Source organism: Saccopteryx bilineata, chromosome 1 (assembly GCF_036850765.1).
Source record: "Saccopteryx bilineata isolate mSacBil1 chromosome 1, mSacBil1_pri_phased_curated, whole genome shotgun sequence".
NCBI lineage: Eukaryota > Metazoa > Chordata > Mammalia > Chiroptera > Emballonuridae > Saccopteryx > Saccopteryx bilineata.
In genome coordinates, this window is record NC_089490.1 from 262,821,831 (window position 1) to 262,849,271 (window position 27,441).

Here is a 27,441-nt window from a genome sequence, read left to right on the forward strand (position 1 = left end):
GTGAAATAATGTTCAAAATATATGCTAGTAGTGACTTCAATAGTATTAGTCATTAATGATAACCTGTATTTTAATAACTACTTTATTATATTAATAATTTTATTAATGAGTTATACAGTAATAAACTTTATATGATAAACAGTAAATGTACACAGCACCTACAATGCAACACAAAAGATGAGCACCATATTTGTTCATCTCAGTCTTAAATCATAACCAAGTTCCACTTCTCAGTAGGTTAATATTTGAAGACCTAAAAGGCTATAAATTAAGCAAGTCTGATTTATAAAATGAAGCCATTTGAACATGTTATCCAGAAATTCTAATACAATAATATATACACATAATTTCTTTGTAATTTCCCAGCCTCATTTCCGTCCCCAGGAAAGCACTCGCTCACAGTCAGCTGTGTCTCCCGTCACAACTGAAGAATTTTCAGAGGCTAAAGGCCACGTGGAGAAGACACACTTCCACGCAAGAGAATCTTGACCTAGGACAAACCGACAAGAAAGGCACACTTCTAACTGTGCTGAATGTTCCATATAAGAATTGCACTGACAAGTTTAAAAAGGAAAATAAAGTAACAAGTATTTTTACTATTGATAAAGCCTTCCAATAAGCAGATTTTTCTATTTCTGTGTGACCTTTTGACTTACAGAATTCTGACAAAATTTGTTAGAATTTGGACAACCTAACAAGATGAACACAAAATCCAAAATATTTATGCATATAACATCAAAGTCTAAATAAGGCTTAGAGAATTTTTATCAAGATTAAAGACAATTTGAATACTAAAAAAAGAGATGACAAAAATTGTATGGGGTTAAGATGGAGAGGTATCAGCTATCAGAATTTTCCAATTTTAAACAAAAGCAGAAAAATTTCTATAAAATACCTTGGTGATAAGAAGTATAAATGTATTTCAAGTCTGTTTTTCAAACTATAGTTAATTATTCTCTTTGCTCCTAAGGGAATCAACATAAACTATGAGTTTCCATTTTAGCCCTAACACCTGTATGCTGTAAGCAAGGCAGGGAGGGAAAGAGCTGTGAGGCCTCAGAGCAAAGTGGAACCAGGCCACAGGCAGCTCCCACAATTACAGCAACCACATGACCTCTATCATACTCCATTTGCACAATCACAGCTGCATTGCTAATTGATCTGTTCACACAAATATCTGAGTTCTGCTCCCATTGCGAGATGAGCACCAAGGACAGGGTGGCGACTGAGACAAAGTGCCTTTGGAACTTCTGTTCCATTACAGGGAGAGGGTAAACATCAACAAAAAGTTACACCTCAGGGGACAGGGGGTTCTCTAAGGAAATACAGTAAGACAATGGGCCAAAGAATGTCAGGCCGGTGTGTGTGTGGGGGTGTGTGTGAGTGTGCATGTATGCACGTGCGTGTACATGGCATGTGCGTGTGTGTTGCTTCCACTAGGGCTGACAGAAAATTTTTCTGAGGGAATCAACATTTGAATGACAATTAAATGATGAGGAGATGCAACCACAAGATCTAAAGCAGACAGCACCAAAGGAAGAAATATCGGGGGTTTTAATGACAGAAGGAGGAAGGCCAATGTGGCTGGGGATACCTCACTGGAGGGGGTCAGAGAGTGCAGGCGAAGGGGGCTGGACCACACAGGGCCTGGAGGCAGCAAAAAAAAAAGCTTGATTTTATCCTAATTGCATTGAGATGCCATCAGCAGATTTTAAGCAGCAGAGTGACATGACTTACTTTAGGCTTTAAACAAGATACACGGTGATGCACAGAAACTGGACTGCAGGAAGGAAAAAGTTGAAAATTCCAGTAATGTGCCAAAGTCCGAGTGAGAAAGGTGGCGTCCTGCATGAGGGTTATAGAAGTGCAGGTGGTAAGAAAGAGACCGTTTCAAGGTAGAGATCAGAGAATTTGTAGAGCTTGTACAGGGGATGTGATGAACACAACGGGAATGAAAAATGATTCAGTTTAGAGGGCCCAAGTGTGGTGCCTTGTATAAGATGGGGAACCAAGAACTCCGTCTTGTGCTTATTAAGATGCCCATTAGATGTTAAAGTGGAGATGCCAGGCAGATGGTTGGACCATAAATCTGCCTTAGAGGTATGTTTATAGTCAGGAGATGAACTACATCACTTAAAGCAAATGTCTAGACAGAGAAGAGCATAAAAAACAAAGCCTTGCACTACACCAATCCTTGTGGGTCAAGCAGATGAGGAAGTCCCTGTAAAAGAAATAGAAAAACAGCAGCCACTCAGGGAGAAGAAAAATCAGCAGTATGTAGGGTGGCAGTGGCCTAAAGAAGAGAGAATGGGAGGTGATGTAACATAGCCATGTCAGGGAGAGGAATGAGATGACAGAGTAGAGCTGAGGTTAGCCAATGACCTTGGTTGTGTGATTGTCTCCAGAACACTCAGCTGCAAATGCTGAGAGGTCAAAAGCTTGACTGCACAAAGTCAGGGCTATGTTAAGGCCAGTCCACTCAGAGAGGGTGAGGGAGAGGAAGACGGAGAGGGAGAAAGAAGGGCAGGCACTTGCTGGCGTCCACTCCACATACTCAAAGCTCAGGTTAGGAAGATGGTAAAGTAGAGGCAGAGCCAGTGGCCTGGGAAGTCCCAAGGAAAAATGGGAGCATACATGAATGGAAGCACAGGAAGTGGTGGTCAGATAACAGAATATTTGAAATTAAGATTTTGGAGGTATTACAGTTATTGGTGTTGACTTGGCCTACGATAGCAGTTCTTAAACATTTATGTCTTTGTCTCCCTTTGCACACTTATAAGTCACTGAGTGTCATTATCTATTACAAAATTTTAGGCTCATATCTGTTGATATTTGCCAAATTAGAAAATGAAGAAAACATTAAAATATAAATGCATTTAAAATAATATTTCCATTGCATGTTAACATAAATAATACTCCTATGAGTAACTATTTTCGAAAAGAATGAAAGAGCAGCATTCGTTTATATCATACTTTTGTAAATCTCTGGTAAAGAAGGCAGCTGCATTCCCATATCTGCTTCTGTATTCAATCCACTGCAATATGTTGTTTTGGTTGAAGTATATAAAGAAAATTTGGCCTTGCACAGATAGTTGTATAAAGGAAGTTGTTGAAAAAGGAAGAAATATTATAATAGTTTTTCAGATAATTATGAACATTCTTCTTCAGTATTACACTAAAACTCAGCAAGTGCTAGTTTCTTACAAGATAGTTTCAATCAGAATTTGAAACCATATCCATAAACATTTTGTACTCTAACATTAAATCCACTGATCTGTCTTGTATTTTGATGACTCTTTTATCCATGCATGACTCTATGAGATCACTCATCAGTTATTTGGAAATTGTTGGTTACCTAAGTTATACTGATCTTTCAAAAATTGGCACATCAGAAAAGTCTTTAAGTATTGGAGTACTTTTAATTCAGGCTGGTAGATAAAAGTTTTCCAAAATTCCAATTTTCACTTGCACGCTTAAATTAATCACTGGCAACAAATATAATCCGTTGTTTTTCTTGGTGACAAGCTGGCATCTTTCAAGATGTCTGCCAAATACCCAAGTCTAATAGCCATAGTCTGTCTGCCATTCTTTCAAGTAAAAATGATGTTCCATGGAGATACAAGTGGCTGACTCAGCTCACAACTCAATTACACAAGTGCTTTTCCTTCAGACAACCACCATATTTCACCATCCAGAAATGCTTTACGCACACTTCCCATTTTCCACACAAAAATATTGAAAAGAAGTAATCTCAAGGTTTGAGATACAATGAGACTAATAATTTTAACTGTTTCATCAAGAACATTCTAGAGTAAAACTGGCCTTATTTTGTGCGAATGAGAGACCGGGATGAAAACAATGACTACCATATACTAAGATGCTAGCAGTTTACTCTCCACTGCGTTTGCACATCAGTGCAAATGCTGACATAATAAGAAAATGTCTTGGTATTTCTATGAAACCATGTGATCTTGCAGAACCTGGGGAGAAAAAATCTAGTGCCCCCCTCCCTTCCACCGAGGAGTCCACAGACCACACTTAGAGAGCTATCAGCCTAGAGTGTGCTCAAGAATGTGTGCGGACTGAGGTCAAAGCAAGAAAAGATGGTTGCGCTGAGGAAGCCGAAGACCTAAGAGGCCCGACTGTTGACTTGAGCACGATGTGGACGCGAAAGCCACTGAGAATGACACGGGTATTAAGGGAGAAGCAGAAAAGAACAAGCAAGGAGGCAGCAATGAATGATGGGTCTGCCTGTGAAGAGGCTGTGGCCTGCACGGGGCGCCAACACCTGACGAAATGTGCTTCAGAGAATTCCGAAAGAGAAAGAAGGAACAAGAGCTTAGAGATGGCCATAGAACCAGGGAGAACACTGTTCCTCCTCTATGCTCTGGCGTGTCTGAGGTAAGAGAGAGGGCTGCCAAGACCACTGAGGGGCAGTCTTCAGCACCCTCATTGGCTCCTCTGCCCATGGCCTGGTTCTCAGATAGATCCACACCCAGAATCACCTAAGAGCTTTTCAAAACTACTCAAGCTTGGCACTGCACTCCAAAAGTTCAAATTCAAGATGTCTGGGGTTGAGTCCTAGGCATCTTATTATTTTGTTTTCTAATGATTCTGATGCTTACTCCATATTGATAACCACTAGCAGGTGGTAGAAATGCCAAACTACTGAGCCAGTGTCAGTTTGAACTGAACCTCATCTCTCTAATGCCTGCACCCCAGTCAACAACATGAACAGAGCTTGAGATTTCCCTTGAGTGTGCGCCCATCCCATCTCCCTTTCGTAGAGTATCCTGCCTCTGCCTATCTGAGCCTTGGCCATGCTTCAGGGTTGGAGCAAACCCTTCCCTTTGTGTAAAGGTTCCTTTGTGACCAGCACAACCTTGGCGAATGCCTCCTCCCCCTGATGTACTCGCTAGTGTCTCTTCTCACCGCTGCACGCCCACTTTTTGGTGCTTTGTCTGATCTTGTTAACAGCCTCATCTAAACTGAAAGTTCCAGGAGAACTGGGGCCACATCTTAAGGGATTTGACAGCACCTAGCACTGTGTCTTACAATAGTAAGCATTTAATACACCTTACTAAAACCACACTTTGCTCAGATTAGTAGTGAGTGTGGCAAGTGCATTTCTTTCACATTCTTATGGGAGAATAAAAATAAAATAAAACACAGATCTGGTGACTCAGAAACTTCATTTCCAAACCAGGGTTTTTCTGAAAGGGCTTAGCTTATTAAAAAATATGAAAATGAATAATAAAATCTACATTTTATTGCTTTATCTCTAAAACATTCACACATTTTTAAAATATTTTAATCCTGGATTTTTTTTAGATAAATTTCAATTTTAAAATTAAGAGCAGTCAAAATTTTAAAACTTTTATATTGCATGAGTTGTGTATAATATTGGTCTTTCAAGATGTGTTGAAAGCCAGGCCAAGAATAGGACAAGACAGTAGTAAGAAGGCCCCACGGGGAGGCTAGCAGCTAACTCCACACCAGAGACCTTCCAGAAAACATGTGAAATGAAGTAAGAGACCCTCCTAGTCCCAAAAGAAAAATCTTGTGAAATATTTTAACCTTCATACTGTTGAGGCCAGTTCATCTGGGGGTTTCTTAACTCAAAGAAAAACAATATAACCAAAGTTTAGAATCAAGAAAAATACATGTTTGTATTTGTGTGGGCTATAGATGCTCATTATTCAATTTATATGCCGGACTACCTAACCACACCCCTTCTGTTTTCTTCTAACCTGCTGACAGCTACCATTGGCCTATTGCAAAGCACACTGGGAAACACTGCAGAATGGCTGGGAATCAGCAGATGAGGGATGAATGAATTACAAACATGGTGACTGTCTTATATATTAGAATCTCCAGCAAAATGGCTTAATGACTCCACTACCTGCAAGCAGTCAGTAAAAAGGTTCAAGTGTTCTGAGGGGGAACATAGCCCTGGCCTCTAATACACCAGGGAACAGCTACCAGAGACGGGAGACAAACACGAGCCTCTCCCAAGCCGGGCCTGGCCTGTGTGACTCAGGACAGCCCAGAAACCAGGCCAATGTGAGGCCAGCGAAGTAAGGTGGGCTGGAACAGAAAACGACTATAAGCACAAAAGAAGTTATGTAAGAAAAAGAAAATGTGAAAAAGCAATGAGAAAAATAAGTGTGTCTAAGTCTCTGGTTCAGTTACAGCTAAGTTAGTTTTAAGATTAAATTTTTTTTACAATTCTTTGGGAAGCTTCTCTTCCCATGGGCTTAAGTTCCCAACAGAGAAAATAAGAGAGAGAGAAAGACATAGAGAGACAGAATATACATGAATGAAAATGAATCACCCTATACCTAAGGGTGTAGCATAACATTCAGTATCTTTCAAAGCTCCACTAACATAAAGCTTTCCAATAGAGATATTCTATACAGTATATGTCCTTGGGTTCCTAGAATAAAATTAGAGATCTACATAATTTTACATATAATAGTTATGCCTTATACATACACACCACACACACACATATACACAAACATAAAGTCCCTCCCCTGATATGAGTCAAAATAAAATTGGGTACCATGAATTGTACATTATCAATAAACCCTCAATCTGTGACATTACAATCATTATCATAAACAACTAAAAGAGGGCTGTTTTGCCAAAATCAACTTCTATACTTCTATGTAGCCCAGGGGTCCCCAAGCTTTTTACACAGGGGGCCAGTTCACTGTTCCTCAGACCGTTGGAGGGCCGGACTATAAAAAAAACTATGAACAAATTCCTATGCACACTGCACATATCTTATTTTAAAGTAAAAAAACAAAATGGGAACAAATACAATATTTAAAATAAAGAACAAGTAAATTTAAATCAACAAAATGACCAATATTTCAATGGGAACTATGCTCCTCTCACTGACCACCAATGAAAGAGATACCCTTCCAGAAGTGAGGCGGGGGCCGGATAAATGGCCTAAGGGGGCCGCATGTGGCCCGCGGGCCGTAGTTTGGGGACCCCTGATGTAGCCTTTTTTTTTTTTTTTAGTCAGAGAAGGGAAGACAGAGACTGACTCCTGCATGCGCCCAACCAGGATCCACCCAGCAAGCCCACTAGGGGCGATGCTCTGCCCATCTGGGGCCATTGCTTAGTTGCAACTAGAACCATTTTTTAGCACCTGAGGTAGGAGCCATAGTGCCATCCTCAGCGCCTGGGGCCAGCTTGCTTCTGGGGCCATGGCTGCAGGAGGGGAGAGAAAGAGAGAGAGAGAGAGAGAGAAGCAAGAGGAGTAGGGGTGGAGAAGCAGTTGGGCGCTTCTCCTGTGTGCGCTGGCCGCGAATCAAACCCAGGACACCCACACGCTGGGCTGACATTCTACCACTAAGCAAACCGGCCAGGGCCGCCTTTTGTTTTTATTTATTGTAACCTACCTATGTAAAAAATATTTAATTTAATCTGTGCACATTTAAAATAATCTAAAATCATATGAGATATTTCTTTGACATTGACAAAAACCCTAAGAGAGTTAAGATACTGGGAAAAAGCAGTAATTTAAAATTAAGCCATAATTACCAAGAGTTCAAAAAGATAATGATTTCTTAATAAAAAATTTTCCTGCAAAGGAATCTGAAATTTCCAATTTTCCCCCAAAACATTTTTTCTTATTTATTCAAAATTTCTTAGAATATAAAATTTTTGGTAAAGAGGAAAAACCAATTCAATTCTAATGCTTGACAACAATAACAGTAACTGCAGTTACTGGTTGGGGACCCTAGCCAAGTTGCTAACCCATATTACCTGCCAAGTTACTGTCACTCTAAACAAGTTATTGGGAGGATGAAATAAAGTTTAATGAGGCAATACTTTGTAAGTCACTTAGCGAAAGGCAGTCAATCACAGACACACAATACGTGATGTTGAAATAAAAATGTCCAATTCTTATTTACCAGTCTAAACTGAAAGCAGCTAATCAATATTCTACTTCAAGATGTCCCACAGCCCTCATAATGCTAGAGAAAGAGTAGTCATCCTCCATAAAAATACTGTCAGCAGAGCCACCAGTGGGCACGGTCACACGTCCAGAACCACAGGAACAAGGTCAGTGAGTAGAGACCACACCTTCACCAGGAGTTCTGTTGCTCTGGTTCTCTTAAATGTCACTTCCTCACATTTTCACAACAGGACTAGATTTGAAAAAGCTCTTCTCTTCTCTCAGGACTCAAACAAGAACACAAAGAAGGCCCATAGAGGGTCAACTGCTGAAACAAACAGATCGTAACCAAAGCAAAAGATGGGAGCAATGAGGTGTCATTCAGAACAGCCTAAGATCTGAGGAAAGAAAGAGGGAGTGTGGACATATGAAAATTGCTTCTTACAAGCAGGTGGAGTTTTAGCTCAAGGCTGGGGAGCTGTGACGAAAGGAAAACCACAGGGAAGATGTTCTATTCTTGGACAATGAAAACAGACAACACAATTCCTCAACAACGGTTATGTGGTTTCTAAAGTAATATGAGAATCATAAAAATCAATCTCCTGCCCAGATTTCAATCCTATAAGTACTTTTAAAATAGCAGCACTAAATACCTTATGCTGAAACAATATTCCAAGTTCTTCAAATGCTTCTTTATTCATCATTGAATCCACAAGTCAGAGAAGAGGTCCTGGGAGGTAGACAGGGCAGATATCATGCTCCTCACTTTATAAATGAGAAGCAGACATTAAGGGCTAAATGACTTGTCCAAGGTAATGTGCCCAGTAAGTGGGGGAAGAGGAACACAGTCTCCCTAAATCAGAGCTTTTCCATCACCCCACACAGATTAATTATTACTTATAATGATTAATGCAACTGCAAGGGCTCTAACTGCTCCAAAAAGTTTCCACATCACGTGCCTATAATAAATACACTTAAAGTGTTCCAATCGAGGAGGCCAATTCTAGGTGTACCCAAATCATGTGAAAAAATAAAACTCCAAAAGACCTATGTTACTACTCAGTGAGATCTACAGAATATAATTTGGGACCCTGCTACCTTCTTGTAGCACTTGTGCTTTCCAAGGGGATAGTACTGTACAATATACTACACAACTGTCATTGTAATGATTGCTGGGATGAAAAGTAAACAGTTTAATCAGAAATGCAGAGCTAAGGTTACATAGTCACTGGAGATGTTATTCATCAACTTCAAGGACAGGCAAACTTAAAGGTAAGCAGCACACACTGGACAAGGGCAGGCTGAGAATTCCCAACGACTGGGAAGCCATTGGATTTTAAGATCGAGGTAGGTCAAACAAACAATAAGGTACTAGGCTGAAATTTAACAGGGAAGAAGGCAAAGTAAGAGGAAGCAAAGCCTCTGGAAAGGGAAAGTTTGACTAAAAAATAAATAAAAGAGAGTCAGTACACAGGAGTGACGAGTGTAGACAAAAGCACAGTGGTCCCTGGGGGCGCAGTAACCATGAGTGCTCCCAGGAGACCCAGCACCTCCGCTCCTAGAGATTGAAGAAACCCCAATCAGAAAGCTTAGAAAGCAGTGCTGATCACACCTGGCCCCGCTCTCCCTTCTGAGAGCTCACAAGATGCTTTAAAGGAGACCTAAGATAAAATGATGATGCACCATGAGATCAGACAGCCTGAAGAAAAGAACACTAAGTAGCAATTAATGGTCTTCACAAATACAAAGAATTTTCATAAAGATCAAAGTAACCAAATCTCGTGAAAGCTTAAATTACAAAAAGAGAAACTGTTGAAGCAGAGCAGTTACTGACTCTGAAGACACTGTTACTAAGAGACCCTCACAGCCTCTTTTATAATTTTTTTCCCCAAGGATAGGATAAAATGCCTGAAATAAAGTACCTGTTCAGCCTGGAAGATGCCCTTTTGTGGTTCTATTCTGATAAAGAGAGGTCAGGGACATGAATTAAAAAGTAAGCCTTTTATACCAAACTTCACATACTGTTCCTCTTCAGTGAATTCCCTGTCTTGTCCTGCACTCTGGAAGGGCTGCCAAGGAAAGACCCTCAACGGGTCTGTACTATTAGTGTCCTCAGTAGCCAGTCTTGGTTCAAGACAGGTTCTTCCCCATCTCTTCCAGAGCCAAGGTAAGAGCCCAGAATGTCGCCCTAATTCTCAGCCCTGAAATCACTGAACCTTGTATGTGAATAATTTTTCTATAACTTAATCTTGCACAATATATAGCAATCATACTTTCCTCCTTGTCTCATTCCAGAAGTATTAGAAAAGATCACACTCTACTCACCAACCATCTAAGAGTGTCTATGGGAAGACTGGAACTTTTCTTGTCTGAGGAAATAGAATAAAAAACAAAGAGCCAGCAACTCCTCTTCCTCCTTACCCTCTGGCCATAGCACAGGGTCCCAGCCTTCCCTGTAGGTTCAACCTCTGCAGAATTCAGCCCTACAAAATGGCAACTGTGGGAATTTGCCTGGCCAATAAGACTCAGCTCATCCAAACTTGGTCTGAAACCATAAACAGAAATGGTGCTTCAGAAGGTATGATTTCCAGAACATTCCTAAGGTTACTTCATATCCATTTGAGTGGGTGTGTCAAAGCTGCAATCACCTTTACTCATGTGTCCATGTCATCGATATTATAAAGCGTTCTTGAAAAATAGGTCATCCCCTTTGATCTACCTGGCATGCTCCAAGGCATAGGCACCCGAACCTAGTGGGAATTGCTACAAAAATGAATCCAAAGCTAGTATGAACTTAAATGGACCCTGAGTCATGACACATTAAAGTGCAAGCTAAAAACGTTCACCAAACATTAGAAAAGTTTGACAATTCTCATGGCTATGAGATTTGGACATGGGAGCAGTCCAACTACTTACGCAGTATAATCACAAGTTCACGCTTTGTGCCACACAGAGGCACCTGGAACAGAGCCGCATCATCTTTAAATATGACAGATATCATAAACAGGGGCATTTCGTTTGAGTCTGAGTGTCCATGGAATTTAGGATCATTGTGTGTGTGTGTGTTTTACTATATATATATATTTATTTATTTATTTATTTATTTATTTATTTATTTATTTATTGTATTTTTCTGAAGTGAAAAACGGGGAGGCAGAGAGACAGACTCCTACATATGCCCAACTGGGATCCACCTGGCAAGCCCACCAGGGCACGATGTTCTGCCTATCTGGGCATTGCTCCATTGCAACCAGAGCCATTCTAGCGCCTGAGGCAGAGGCCACGGAGCCATCCTCAGCGCCCGGGCCAACTTTGCTCCAGTGGAGCCTTGGCTGTGGGAGGGGAAGAGAGAGACAGAGAGGAAGGAGAAGGGGAAGGGTAGAGAAGCTTCTCCTGTAGGCCCTGTTCAGGAATCAAAGCCAGGACTTCCACACTCTAGGCTGATGCTCTGCCACTGAGTCAATCAGCCAGGGCTCATTATGTGTTTTAAAGTCAGTTTCATCCTTTAAGAAAATAGCTGCTAGAAAACTAAAATGTTATAAAATCAAACAACTTCAAGTATGTAATTAAAGTTAGGATTTCCACCAATCTTATGAAAAGAGATTTTTTTTTAGGGAAGAACATTCTTTGCACACTTGACTTTCAGCCTTACAAATAGCAACTAATTCAAAGCCTCTAGAAATAAAAGAAAAAGTTTAGCTAAATAAGGCTAAAATAGGGTGGTTATACCACTTATACATTTAAAGTATTTGGCAATATAAAAAATATGCATGCTGTAATTCCTGACCACAGAGCTCATAAGCTCTTACCCGGGCTAATTAAATAGAGTGGGGAGAAAATGGGACATGCAAAGTCATTTTTAAACAAGAACATAAAATGTAGGGGTGGGAAAGAATCATAGGGAAAGAGTTGAACACAGGCTAATGAGGAGGCTATATAACTTGAAGCACACAGTTGGAATTTTGTTACTATGAAATGTTCTGCTTCTAAGTTCCATCCTCTCAGCAGAGCTACTGGAGGAAAATCTTGTCCTAGTGGGTGACGGCAGAAATATCAAGAGGAGACCTTCCTTTAAATCTTTTTAAAACAGCTATACTTCTGTGAAAAATTTTTTATGCAAGTTTTAAATCTCCAAATTAGTAAATCCATTACAAATCTTCATTCTGCTCACTTAGAATAGTCTCACTCATAAAAAGACATTTCTATAAAAATTTCATGTATACTTTTAAAAGTGCACACAGTTATAAAAATAACATAGCAATAATAATAGCGGTAGTAACTACTAGCGGCTAACATTTGTTGAATGCAGATTATTGTGCCAGGTACCGTTCTACGGACTTACACATATGAATTCAGTTAATCTTATAACCACACCATAAGGTTAGGTAACAGTATTATCTTCATCTCACTGATAAGGAAACTGAGGCTTAGAGAGATCAATGCTGCCCCAAGGTTACAAAACTACTGTAGGGCCATGATTTTAACTAAGGTGGTCTGACTCTAGCGCTTACATTTGTAACCTTTATGCTACAATGGTCACCCTTTCCTCTGAAAAAACTTCGGTAGAACAGACATTCTCTTTCTGTAATAATGGATACAGTGACCAGATCTCTCTTCTAATCATGGTTCTCCAAGATTAAACAAATGACCAAACCATGGTAAGTCTAGTTGTAGGGAAAATTTTCTTTACTATCTACTATCTTATTTTATCGATGATTTAAAAAAAAGTCTCTAGAAAGTAAGAAAAGCAAAGTGGTCAGTTATGCTTGCCTTCATTACTCCTAATTCTTATACCCTACATTCAGCTCTTTCTGTTTCATCTTCTCTGAACTTTCAGCACTTACAAGATTATCTTTGTAGAGTCATTTAGCCATGTGCATAGTAGCCATTATTTCGTTAAGTACACGTGCCCAAGCCTGCACCCACATGTTCTTCTTACACTATAAGAATTGTGAGAATCCGAGAGGCCAGCATCATGGCCTTTCTATCTCCAGCAAGAGTTCAGCTAGTGCTGACTCAACACCAACAAGCACTGACTTCCTGCAGCTTTTCTAAACCTTCAAGAAAGTGCCCCCTGTGCATAACTCTTCCTGTCCCTCTTCCACTATAAACTCTCAAAGTTACTAGTCTTTACTCTATCCAGGATCACTGGGATGAAAATGAATACCCCTTCTACTCATAGCTGACAAAGCAATTTTTATATTTCATATGTGTGACTAATTAGACATGTGACTGGCAACTAGCCCTTTAAGCAATTTTCCATCCTCGTCTTTTAGCCAAATGTGTATTTGCACATGCACATGCGCCCACACTCATACAGGCATATGTATCTAGATATTTAAATTCCTTCCAGAGCAATTCCTGTACCTGATTTCTAAATACACTTAATTAATTGAATCTACTATTGCTTCAAATGAAATTTCTACTTAATTGGCAATTGTGTGTGAATTATTAATGAGTGATCTTTGAGAGCAGAATGCGAAAAAGAAAAATAAGCTCCTAGCATAGCTAAAAGATTCAAGAAATGACTAAAATTCCCAGTGGTTGTACAATAGACTCCTCCCCTTCCTTCCAGTTTCACTGTTATACTTCATTTGCTCCATACAGGCAGGCTGGCCTGAACGGCGCTGCAGGAAGAGGGCCACTCTGATTGGTGCCCTCTTTGGATGGAAAGATGTTGAAACACACTGCAGAGCAAGCACCTGGATGTTTGGCAGAGTGTGGAACAGAATCCACTGACCTTCCTTAAATATCCACTCGTTCTACTGTGCCTTCTCAAACAAGTTGCCACATTAGTAGTTAAAGCAGCCAAGCCTCTTCTCCAAAACCCAAGAGATTAGGGTGAAAAACACTTAAGACTTGTGTGCTTAAATACTATTATTCACGAAGCATAATGCCTATCTTCCGGCAAACACCCCTGCCTCCCTCCAATTTTTCTCTCATCACAAAGCACATGTTTGGTTGCCAGGTCAACATGATTCCAGCTTCTGCGTCTTATGTCAGCCCACCTCACAGTACCAAGGGGAACACGGATGTTCCACCTTGACCCACTGGTTATCACAGAGCTAGAAAGGGGGCTGGCGTGTGTGTCCTCACTCTGGGAAAAACCAAATCCCAGTCTCTGGTAATCCTCTGGAGGCACACACCTTTTCGTGACCTCAGTGCAGGCTACCTAACACATATTTGGAACATGATTTTTAGGTATGCACAGCTGACCAGGGAAGTCTGCCCAAGCATGCTAGCATGCCGGCTAAGTCACTGTGGGAACAGTCTTCTTTTATTACTTTGAGTGACCCATCAGCCCAGATCCTAGCTGAAGGGCATGAAGGCTGGTCAGCTGAGAGAGAACAGAACAGTACACGTGAGAACAGCAGTTTTAAGACAGGTGTTTGCTGTGTCAGGTCAGGACCAGACACTGGGTTAATCTGGCAAACACTACTTCATGGACCTTTTAAATACCAGTGCTCGACAGCCAGCAGAAAGTATCTCAGGGTCCAAAGTACCAGAATAATGGTCAAAAGAAATAAACAGTAAAGGAGTACCCAAATGTCAGTTCTCATCTTGAAGGTCTTCTTGCTTCAACCTACATGATACCAAAGTCCAATTTCCATAGCTAGAGTTGGGGGTGAATTAAAGAGTTTATTCTTTTAAATGGTAGCCAAATGATGCTGGTAAGACCCTGGAGAAGGAGCAGCTTGTGTTTTGGGACAGTGAGGCAGCTGCTCATCAACAGGAAGGAAGGGAATGACCACTTCTAAAACTCAGGATCTTGTTTTCCCGCCGAGGTGAGCCTTGGCTGCTGGGTGCCATCTGGGGGGTCCTCCCCCACCCCCAGGCCCCACCAGCCGTTCCCCATCTTTCATTCCATCCAGAGCTCCCTATTGCCAACAGCCAACAAACAAACTAGAATACAACAAACAAGAAGCCTCTTCAAAGGCTGGCTTTTGAGATGGGAAAACCAGATGATTTTCTTAGCTTTCTTTGCAATTACTGGTCCCCCAGTGCCCTCCAGCTCTTCAGATAAGTAGGTTATTACTAAAGGCATCACTCTCTCCTGGGCATTAATAACACCTGAGCGTTATTCCCTCATTACTCTGCCAGTCACTATACTAAATACTTCCGGGGATTATCTAGTTTAACAATTTTACATGACAGGCCCCACTACTGTCCTCTTTTCCCACTGACATCGCTAGTCAAACAGTAGGCCCAGAATTCAGACCAGGTTTGGCTCCAGAGCCTGAACTAAACCAAACTCACCTTTATTCTTAGCTTGTCTCATGATGTAATCCATTGCTACAACTTCAGCACTCACCCCGCATCGTTCATGGGTGAAAACTACTATCTCTGACTCCTCGTGTTGTCCTTCGGAAACTCACAAGCATATGAGGGCACTTAAACCATAACTGGGATTAATAAAAAGGCTGATGAAATTAACCTAAGTGCCCCCATTTTTAGGCACCAAGCTCATCAGGCCAGACCTGTCCCGACACCTGCTCCTGTCCTAGACTGAGGGGCCGTGCATGAACTGCTCTTGCCTTTGACCAAAAGAGCAGCCTTAAAAACTTCTGTCTGTGCGTAAATTTTGCCACAGGGAGTGACAACAGACCTCTCTGAGCCAGATGCTTCCGTAGAGGTCAGGGAGCAGGCATGTGGTGATCTGTAATAAAGCCTCTACACACCAACACAGTCAAGTCACACATACACACAGTGGACTGTCCAGCTGCCCAGCCCCTGCCTAACCTTGAATTACCAGTCACCTTAACGAATCGCCATTCCCCTGCAATCATCCCAAATTGAGTTCATGATGGTAAAGCTTTTTGGGGGTGGAGTGGGGCGGGGGTGTTGAACACCTGTGAGAAGAGAGGAGGAGGAAAGCAATGAAAATTGAAAATAAGTTTGTTGTTGGTGTCACTTCATGAAGAGGCAGCTTGGGAGAAGAGAGAAGAAGACAGAGGTACAGGTAGATCCGCGTCAGGTAACGGCACTGTCAGCTCCACAGTCCATTCCTGCAACAGGCACACCCTCCTGCAATTCCCTCCTGTCAGCCACGCTGTGCCCTTTCGTATGAGAAGCACAAATATAAAGCAATTAGGGCCCAGGAAGCACGTTCAGGATTAAGTCTGCAGCTAAACAAGGGAAGGTCAGCGCCACAGTTAAATCCTGGCAACTTCTGTCAGCAGCTTTCGAACATCGGTGTGGCAAGAGTCTCTTGGGAAGTCCGTTTCAAATGCAGGTCCCAGAGCCCCACCCCTCCCGATTCAGTCACTCTGGAGCAGGGCCCAGAGACGCATTTTCAATGGGTCCCAGGTGATCGGACACAGGTGGCCAAACACAAACTCAAGTCATTCCTGCCCAGAGGCTGGGGAAGTTATTCTAGGTGACTAGCTGGAGACCTGGGTTCAAGTCCTTCCTTTCTTGCTGAGAAGTTACAGAACCTAGGGCAAATCATTTGATCTCTCTGGGTCTCTCTGTTAAATGAAGTGGGAAATGGTCTCTAGCTCTGAAATACTGTCTCTGTGGAAAGTGCCTTTGATTGTACACCGACCCGAACATTTTGCTTCACGAACTCTCAAAGTTCGCACCTTGGGTATGCATATGTATGGGCCCAGGTATGAGGGATTAGATAGAACTGGACTCGGGGCATCAGGTTCTTAGAACCTCATAGAACTGAATACATGCTCTGCCATGCTCCCCCACACAGCCCAAAGCATGTGCACATGGCTGCACGACTGGGGGCGCGAGCTGCCTCTGCACAGGTGCCAACACCTGGCCTGCTGGCAGGGACGCCCTGCCCTGAGGCTCCTCAGACCGAGAGCCCAGCTCCCATGTGTACCTGCTCCAAGTCCGGGGCACCCCCTCTCTAGAGCAGGCTCCTCAAAGAGCTTCCAGTAATATCACCACCTCACTGCAGTCTGGATTTTTTTTCTACTTCAGATTTGCCTTTTTTGGGAGGTAAGATGACAACCCCAAGAATAGAGGAAAACCTAAGAGCCTTCCTTCCCAGAAGTATAGCTCTTTTTTACTGTTCTCTGTGAACTCACAGCCTGTTTGTTCAGTAAATAAAGCATCTGTATTAATAGGGGATTTAAAGAAGCCAGAGGGGAAAGGCCTTGCCCTAAAATATGATCTGTGGTTAACACCAACTCTCAGAGAGATGCTGAGCTGACGTTCGCATTCCCTCTTTAATTACTAAGGGAGGGGGCCTGCAGCAGGCACGGCGGGCACTGTCCGTGAGGCTAGGAGGCACTCTGGAGGACAATGAATGACAGCACAGACACAAGCTTAGCACTGCTGCCTGACTCTTGCCTCGTTTCCTTTTAAGACAAGCAAATACATCAGATTACAAATCAGTGAATACCACAAAAAGGGCAACAGAGCTCTGCCTCAATGTAGTGCATCTTTCCAATGTAGTGTACGAAAGGAGTCAGGAACTAACAAGTGGAAAGGGACTCGGTTCACAACAGAGTATATTCCCAGCCTTTCCCCAGTTCGGCCTTCATTGCAGATGGACCATTTCAGATTGAGGCCAGGGGCCCGATTCAAACAATGAAAACTGGCTCTCTATTCTGAGGCTCTTCCTTCCTCAACACGCACGTGATCAGTCCTTACCAAAGGGGAAGGAAGGACCTAATTTGTACTCAGGTCACTCATCAATTGTGTGTAAGTAATATCAAATATTAAATTGTGAGGACATAATAAGACATAAATAACACAAAGAAAATAGCCTACACTGTGCTTAGTGAGTCAGAATAGAGGCTTTGCCATCAGCCCAATGGCATCAGTCAAGGTGAGGGCCAAACGGAAGTCCTGCACAAAGCCAGCCCACGCACCTGCTGCAGAGGCCATGGGAAGTGTACACACGCTCAGCAGTGCAGGGTTAAGGGCCTCCCCAACACCAGAAAGTCCACAACCTCGCCGAGAAGGCTACAGCTCCCCTTCTTTAGACTTGCAGGAATGGTATGACTATAGGTGCATTTCCCACAGCACGTTTGCTTTAGAATGGACACGTTTATCAAATTTCAGCAGTGGTGAAGGAAGAGGATTAAAGTTTATGGCAACTGGCAAGAGAAAATCTCACCAGGCCTCCTCTTCAGTGGGGTCTGCACAGAGGGCTTCTAACTGCTTCTCTTCTCAGTGAGACACCAGAGAGGGCCAACGCCACGCACAGAAGCTGCTCAGGGCCTCCAGAGCCCTGCCCTGGGTGGCTTCCACCACAGTGCTCTGGAAACATTGAACAGAAAGTGCCCTTGATATCTACCAGAAACCCAGGAGTTGACACCAGTGCACCAACCACATCTAATTGATCACTACACCTGGTCAATTCTATCTCCTACATATGATTTCTATCAGCCCCCTCCTGTCTGCCCCTACCACAGCTTTAATCCCTGCCCTCAACTCTCCGGAACGATCAGAATGTCCTGTCTGCTGGGAGTCTCACATCACTTTTCCTCTGTCTCTACCTTCAGTGCAATCTTTCTGAAATGTACTCTGACTGTGGCACATGCTGGCGTTACATTTTTCAGTGCCCCAACTCCCATGGAAAAGGGTTCTCAAACTGTCAGACTTCACAATCAGATACACCTGGACCCTCCTCCAGAGAGCGGTATCTGAGGGAAGTTGAAGGGCTTGGATCCAAGAGTCTACATTTTCAACAAGTTATTCATCAGGTCATTCTGACTGAACTACATTTCAACCGTGCTACCCTCAAGGTTACACTACCGCCTTTGTGGTGGCAGGTCCTGGTCCTCCCTTCCCCTCCTCTAAACTTCTACAGATACTGCTCTGATTACCCTTCCTTAAGTATGCCTGGCTAGTTTCTACCCACCTTTCCAGGCTGGGCCCAAACAGCCCTTTCTTGGAGCATCTCCCCAGACACATGCCCTTCCTCCAGGTATCCCAAGTTCCCTTTGCAAAGTGGATAAAACAGAGATTAGAATGCCTTTTCTAATTCCATTAGCCTCAGTGCTGCAGGAGATTTTTCTTTTAATCACCACTGCAGCCCTGACACACAGTAGGCACTCAAATGCTGAACACATTTTGCATAAATGAACAAATGCATAAACTTTGAGCAAATTCCAAATGGAGAACTGGCAGTGTTCACCTTCAGATGGTCTTTCATTATCCCAGAATAAATTAAAAGGGATTAGAGTGCGAAAGAGAAATGCCAAAGGAGTGAAATTAATCCAGGGATGACCACAGACTTTTCCAATGCCGTTTCTGGTGACTGAGCATCTCCAGCCATTGTAACTTGGAGATCTTTTCAGAAGGCTATAATTGTGCTGCAAGCTAACTACTATTCTTTTCTTTTTTTGTGTGTGACAGAGAGAGAGAGAGAGAGAGAGAGAGAGAGAGAGATAGGGACAGACAGATAGGAAGGGAGAGAGATGAGAAGCATCAATTCTTCATTGCAGCACCTTAGTTGTTCATTGATTGATTTCTCATATGTGACTTGACTGAGGGGCTACAGCAGACCGAGTGACCCCTTGCTTGAGCCAGCGACCTTGAGCTCAAGCCAGCAACCATGGGCTTCAAGCCAGCGACCCTATACTCAAGCCAGCAACCTTGGGGTTTGAACCTGTGTCCAAGTCCGATGCTCTATTCACTGTGCCACCACCTGGTCAGGCACAAGCTAACTACTTTTATGTTAATCTCTCCCAACAAATATTACCGCTGGAGAGGACACATGCACTTGTTTGCATTGTCAAGGCTCCAAAACATTTCAACTTTATTTTTGAATTATTTTAATTGTATTGATTTTGAGAGGGGTGAAGGTGGGGGGAGGAGCAGGAAGCATCAACTTGTAGTAGTTGCTTCTCATAGGTGCCTTGACTGGGCAAGTCCAGGGTTTCAAACCCATGACCTCAGCATTCCAGGTCAACTCTCCATCCACTATGCCACCACAGGTCAGGCGCCCCAAACCTTAAAAACATCACTTTTTAAATTTTTGATTTTCATCTGGGTATCTGTGCCAGAGCTCTCCTCAGAGGCAATGATCGGGGTGGGAGGCACTCAATAACTTCATTCCAAGTGTGGAGAACACTACAGGCTATAAAGCATACCAAACTCTAAAAGCTGCCCCTCCACTCAAGTGACCTTCAGAAAGGAGATGTTTTATGAACAAACTCTTTAGCCCAACTCCCAATACCAGATGATGAATCAATATGTAATTTTCTTGACAGAACCATTATTTTGCAACTTGTTTATATTTTTTAAAGTATGGAAGAGACCTGCCTAGGTCTCTGGCAAGTTAAACTCCCATAACAATTACCTGCAGAATTTACTTCATCAGCTGGGCAATTCCAACATACTGACATCCTAAAGATGAAAACTGTTTAAAGCAAAACACCATTAATGTGAAAACTACAAGCCTCCTGAAGAGCTGCTACTGTGTAACGACGGCCGGGTGCCAATTAAGAAAATGCTTCCTTCTCAGCAAGTGCTCTGCTGATTGGTTTGTGGTTCTAGCTCTTTAAATAAAATATTTATTGTCTTGTATCACCCTTTATTAAGACCTTCCCTTCCAGCTTCATGATGAATTAATATTCTCAGGTCTGAAAGCTATTTGGAGACTTCCACACAGGCTCATGCAGATATTAAAATTTTCAATAGTCTTGTGAGGAAAGTGATTTGGGAAACTTCAACAATCTGGGAACCTTAAGGCCCACGAGAGTAATGAGGGCAAAAACACTCATGAAATGCTTGAACTCCCCCCACAGCCTCCTTGGTCCCAATGAGAGGGCATAAGTAATGTGCATCTTCCTGCTGCCCTTCAAGGTGCAGCCAGGGCTTTGTGTGAGAAACTGCCCACTTCGCTACTAACACCCACTGGCTTTAGCTCTGCCCTCTCTGCCAGCTGCTGCTGCATCCAGACGCCTGTCCGTGTGTGCAGACAGCAACCCCACCATGTCTCCCAGGTCTCCAGGGTAACAGCTCATTGCTTCCCCTGCCCTTCGCAGGCCATGTTTTTATATCAGCTTATGTTCTGATCACTCTACCAAAAAAAATATAAAAAACAAACAACAACAAAAAGCTATTCTTGAGTGTTGCCAGAATGGGTGAACACACATCATCCAATCCACACAGAAAATAGAGAAAATTTCCTCCTTGTGATAGATACTTTATTTCCACTAACACACTGTGAGATCACCTTAGGAATTTGGTGTTTTTTTTTAAAAGATATAAAACTATTGAATTATAAAGTGCTTCCATTCAAGTAAAAGGTTAAAAGGCTTCTTCGCTTGAGATGCTTGCTGTTCAGTGGTGACTTCTTTAATTATCACATATACCAAGCTGGTGATCTGAACCCTTGGTACAAATGTAATATTTATTCCCTATTAAATTTCATCCTGTTAGATTCCCTCTTTGTTCCCAGTGCACTTACTATCCTTTCCTGCTTAACTTCAAAAGCAGACTTGATGAGCCTCCCCCTTGGTCTCGGCCAAGTCATTAGGAACAGAGACTCTCCCCGCCTGAGATGCCTCAAGGCGCTGCTCACATGACCCAGCGCTTTTTGGGATCAAATGTTCTATTCAATATGACTCATACAGGAGATTTTTGTCAGGGAGTTTAGCAAAGGCCTTTCTAAAATTCAGAATAATCATTTTTGTACCATTCTAACTGAGAATGAGTTTCATCGGACATGAGTGGCCCATTAACCACGCCAGTTCTCACTGGCATTCTCCTTCCTTTCCTGCGGCCACCACAGTGAGCACGTTCAGTTCCCACTGGCTCTCCAACCTCCGAATACTGTTCCTGTGTTTGAGGGTTCTACCAAGTGAGAGAGACTTGGCACACATAGGGAAACTTCACCTTCTTCTAAGGAAGGTAAAAGGAAGCTAAATTTATGCATATTCTCCCACAACACGGGCAAGTAGAGCACGGACAACTTACCTAAACTCGGCACACAGCCGTGTCTCTCCCGGACTCGGCCTGCACTGAAGAGCAGGGAAAGCTGGGTAGCTCAGAATGCAGACTGCCGCGGAGCCCCGCAGGCAGCAGCAAACATCCAACAGCAGGGCCCCCGGGCACCGTTCTAACCGTTCCTTTCCCTCGGCATAGGCTGGCTGTGTGTATAGCTATCTGGCCTCCCCTGGTGTCTGCCATTTCCTAAGACTGGCTCTCTACTCTTCCCATCAAGATATTCAGTATTTTCAGTAAGACTCGTTTGTACTTAAGTTATTCAGAGTTGGATTCTGTTGTCTGTGGCCAAGGACGCTTGACTGATAACAGCTTCACAACATATCAATTAATCAGTCTAGGATTTTGCCTAGAGACCACACCAACATAGCAGAATTCACTCCTTATGCCTTTTAAAAATTAGACACCACTATCTCTACGCCTGGCACCGCTCTCACTCCCCAGTACTTGTGCAAGATAAGTGGGACCTCGGTTTAGCCATTCTAGCTAAAGGGTTTCTGGGGACACTGGAATGTAATGCATCCAAAACAGAGAATCCGAACTCATTTACACAGAAAGGTGCTTTTGTCCAAGTTTCTCACTCATCTTAGGTTTCTAATCCCTCTTACCAAGTTTGTTCTTAACCTTCCCAATCATTCTATCGTTCTCTTTAAATGAAGAAGCAGAAGCAAAACAGAAGCTCCTTCTCTGCAGTCCACCCAGACACTTCAAGAAATAGTCAGGTATCTCTTTGCTTTTTCTTTGAAGAGTTAGTGGTCTTTGCCCACAGGGGTCCAAAAACTCTGTCGCAATACACGGAGCTGGTAGCTGCCCTCTGGACATAGTTAAAAGAAAGACAGTTACTCTATTAAGAACTATTATCTCTCCCCTCTGCTCCTAAACTTTGTCATGATACTTTTTGTTCTAGCATAGTCACATATTTTATTCCCAAATCCTCCTCCTCAAATATACACTCTCAAAATGCCTATGCCGCATATTCATTCTTACTTTTAAGAACACATCAGATTCTATGACTTGATAATTAGCCACATTCTTGTCAAGTTTTAACTTTCACATTATATATCTAAGTTCTTTTCTGGGGAAGCAAAGCTAAGTTAATAAACTTTTCCATCCCATGACTTTTTCAGACTTTATGTAATCTAGAGAGTAATCTTCAACTATATAATACTATTTTTAAATTTTTAACTAAACATAAATTGCAAGGTACAGTTTCATGTAGATGACCAGTTTATTATGCTAATGAAAGATAGAGGCTCAAAAGCCATAAAAGAAGCTAAAGCTAAAAGTTTCAACTTCTATTGCAATTAGGTTTAAACTACTCTGCCTGCTGATCTGAAAAAATCTAGACTATTATAATTCCAATAAATGAAATATAATACTCTATGTATCAGGAAGGCACAATGCTTTCAAAAGATGCTAAGTAAAAATTAAGTTTCTTCAAAATTAAGACACAAGGCCCTGGCCAGTTGGCTCAGTGGTAGAGTGGTGGCCTGGCGTGCGGAGGTCCCGGGTTCGATTCCCAGCCAGGGCACACAGGTGAAGTGCGCATCTGCTTCTCCACCCTTCCCTCTCCCTTCCTCTCTGTCTCTCTCTTCCCCTCCCACAGCCAAGGTTCCATTGGAGCAAGGATGGCCCAGGTGCTGAGGATGGCTCCATGGCCTCTGCCTCAGATGCTGGAGTGGCTCTGGTTGCAGTAGAGCGACGCCCCGGATGGGCAGAGCGTCACCCCCTGGTGGGTGTGCCGGGTGGATCCCTGTCGGGTGCATGAGGGAGTCTATCTGACTGCCTCCCCAGTTCCAGCTTCAGAAAAATACAAAAAAAAAAAAAAAAGACATGGGACTGGATGAGGTCATGAAGGCAGTGAGTATAGATAGGGGAGAGAAGAACAAAGAAAAAAAAATTAAGACACAAGAATGCTTTTAGAGAATCTAACCCCAAAGAGAGAGAGAGAGAGAGAGAGAGAGAGAGAGAGAGAGAGAGAAATGAACCAGGTTAGTGGCCTAGGAATCTACAAAAGCAAGAAAAGCAACAAAAATAATGTTAACATAAAAAATGAGGATTTATGTCTAAAGAAAGACACATGGACCAAGTTACTAGATAGCTGAGAAAATGTAAGCAGATATTCTTAAAATATAAAAATGACAAAGGACTCATTTCTACAATATATTGTACGAAAACCTCTACAATTAACAAAAGAAAGATAACTCGTAGAAAAAAAAACAGCAAAAGGCTATGGGCAATTTACTGAAGAGAAAAATACACACAAAATATTGCATTTGAGGCTATGCTCAAACACATTGGTAATCAGAGAAAAGCTCATTAGAAAAAGAGTTACTCTTTTACACCTGTCAGACCGGCAAATATCAGAAAGCTGGAAGATATCAAGTGCAGAAAGGCATGTGGGAACGAAACTGCTAGGGGAACTGCACCTGATGTGACCACTACAGAGAGCACTCAGGCACTACTGAAATGACATGATGTATATCAGGGGTCCCCAAACTTTTTACACAGGGGGCCAGTTCACTGTCCCTCAGACCATTGGAGGGCCAGACTATAAAAAAAACTATGAACAAATCCCTATGCACACTGCACATATCTTATTTTAAAGTAAAAAAAAAAACAAAAACGGGAACAAATATAATATTTAAAATAAAGAACAAGTAAATTTAAATCAACAAACTGACCAGTATTTCAATGGGAACTATGCTCATCTCACTGACCACCAATGAAAGAGGTGCCCCTTCCGGAAGTGCGGCGGGGGCCGGATAAATGGCCTCAGGGGGCCACATGCGGCCCACGGGCCGTAGTTGGGGACCCCTGATGTATATGATTACCCCATGACCCGACAGTTCTGCTCCTACATGTAAGTCCCACGGAAATTCCCTCACAGATCCATAAGGCAACATGAATTGGAACGGTAATTGGAGCATTGTTTGTATTGGCCCCTCTCCCTAGGTGAGTGCACTCTGATAAAACTGACCCCTGAGAGTGATGGCCCTGCTGGTACATGCTCCTCTCCCAAGGTAAAATAACCAAGGAAATAACAGGTGTGCAAGTGTATCCACAGCACATATACAAGCCCTGGGGAAAGACCACCATACCATTACAGGTTTATAAGAAGCAGGAGGAAAATACTGGACGTGGTCAGGAAGAAACCTCTCTGCCCATCAATGAGAAAGTGGGTAAGTAAAATATGGTTGATGCAACCCAGGCCACAGTTGGAGACACAGACTACATGTATACATAACAACATGAAACTGATCATGAAAACACTGTACAAAGTGCAAATATAGAAAAAACTGATATTACATGAAGTTTAAAATATTGTGTATCCTTCCTCTCCATTACTGTCTTCTGTCATCCTTGAGGATATATAATATTTAAAAATGTAAGCAATATAAATAGAAGTAATATAAAATATAATAAAATAAAATACTAATGCATTCAAATAAAAATACTTTTTTTGCCATAGCTCATTGAAATAAAAAGATACACATTAAAGTGAAGGTGACTGTCCATAGGAGATAGGAAAAAATAAGGTGACGGGATAAAAGAGGAAGAAAAAAAGGAAGAACATAACAGCTAATATAACTTTCAATTTGCAACAATATTATATTTCCCAGAAGTCAATGGTTAGGGTCAGTCTCTCCCAGGGAATGGGAAGGGAGCTAGGGAAGGCTATGCACATACGTTTGCATAGAGGATCTGGGTACCCAAGATAAAACCCAGAAATGTGCAATTCAATTACATTTTGTTACTAGTACCCAACATCAGCAGAACATGGTTTGGATTCATAGCAGCATCAGATATAAAATATACTCTGTGTTTACATTAAACAAAATTAAGGCACTTAACAAGGACTTGAAAGAATTAGAATATTCATGCACATCTCTGAGGAGTTCCTAGTTCCTCTAGAATGGGAGAAGTTAAAGTCAGTTTGCCAACGTGAGATATTTGAGATTCTAAGATGCTTTTAAAAATTAAACAGCATTTTTTTTCAAAATTTTAATGACATCAAGTACCTTGTAGAGTTGGTCATGCTTAACACAATCTAAGCTAATGAAACACACACCCTTGAAACAGCTGCTGAATCAGTCTGCTTTATTTTCAGAATAAAATTAGGGGGAAAAATAAGTTGTATAAGACCCATTGAACCTCACTTGAAAGAATTCAATTTAACCTCTCACAATTCTTGCTCAGTCATGGATGTTTCAGGGTTATTAGTGGTGTGGCCATGGTTCACTCTTGAAAGAAAAGTATTATCCCCAAAACCAGGCTTCTCCATCAAACAGAAGAATTTTTGCAGCTGTGGTCGATTATGTGGACTGGTGACCATTCATAGCCCTTTCTTTCTTGTCATCCCCTAGCAGAGCCTTTGACAATTACCCAGAAACTCATACAGGTAGGGGGAGCATGGGGCCTGCTGCTGGATAATGAGATATTCACAGAAGTCGCTGGCTGGGTCTTAGGGAACAGACTTAGCTGGCAGGGCCTCCTGTGCTCCTTCTATCTTCCCACTGGAGTATAGAGGCAATGGCTGAAATGCAGCAGGAGGATAAAAACCTTACGCCAAAGACAGCCAAATAGCAAGACAGTGTCTCCATTCTTGCTAATATTCTTAAGCAGCTGGAGACCACCTATGTCCACATTTTTTTGTTGAGTAAAATAAACAAAATCCTTATTGGGTAAGAAACTATGAGTTGAGAGTTGGCTAAATGTGTTCCTAAATGATACAGTGGCAATAAATAAATAAATAAATACCAAGGGAACTATGCAACAATGTAGAAAAATATTTATCAGAGAATAGTAAGAGGAAAAGGCTAGGCAGTGGCTGGCACACCAGTACAGCAATGCCTCGGTCAAAGATTAAATAGCAGCACAGTAAAAAGAGTTGTCAGGGAGGCAGGCCTGTGTATGGGTAAAGTGACAAAATAATTTATCTTTCCAAACTGGGACACTTTAGAGTGAAAGGGGGTGCTATTAATAATTATGCTGAGACAGGTGTCAACGGGGACTGTCCCAGGCAAGCTGCAAGATATGAGTACTGTTTGAGGTTTGTTAAAAAATTTTCAAGTTAACATCTTTATGTCACCTTTTTGATTATGAAAACGCAAAAAAAAAAAAAAAAAAAAAGAAGAAGAAGAAGAAAAGCAATGCTTCCTTCTCTAACCATAGCCCTTCATCTTCTTTGAAAGGGATTCAGCGCCTCCTCTCCTTACCAGGAAGTCAGCACAAAACACTTCTAGTGACATCAGCTGTGTGCAATCTCCAATAAAAAACAATCTCTTGTTTAATTTTCTTCTATACACTTTCAATTATAAGTAGTTTTTCTGAGGATTTCTCCAGCCAAAACTTCCTCTTCAGCTAGCATATTTTATCCAAAGTATGAAAATAAGAGGATTGTGTTCAGCAGGTAGCATAACAGAGTGGCTTCCAGAGAATCCTGACTTATAGCAAATTCTGGAAGAAGTCATCCACCTAGGACAAAGTCAATTAAACATCAGGGGTTGGTAAATTATTACAAATTAATGTGACTGTTTTGAAAATTAAAATATTTTAGTTACATATTTCTCAAAACTGAGACCCGCATGTGACTGAGCAGACACACT

General features: G+C 42.0%; 1 protein-coding gene across 4 annotated transcripts in view; it reads right to left on the minus strand.

Moving 5' to 3' along the window:
* MAST4 (microtubule associated serine/threonine kinase family member 4) overlaps positions 1-27,441 on the minus strand; it is a 627,450-nt gene that overhangs the window by 512,698 nt on the left and 87,311 nt on the right. The window lies entirely within an intron of this gene.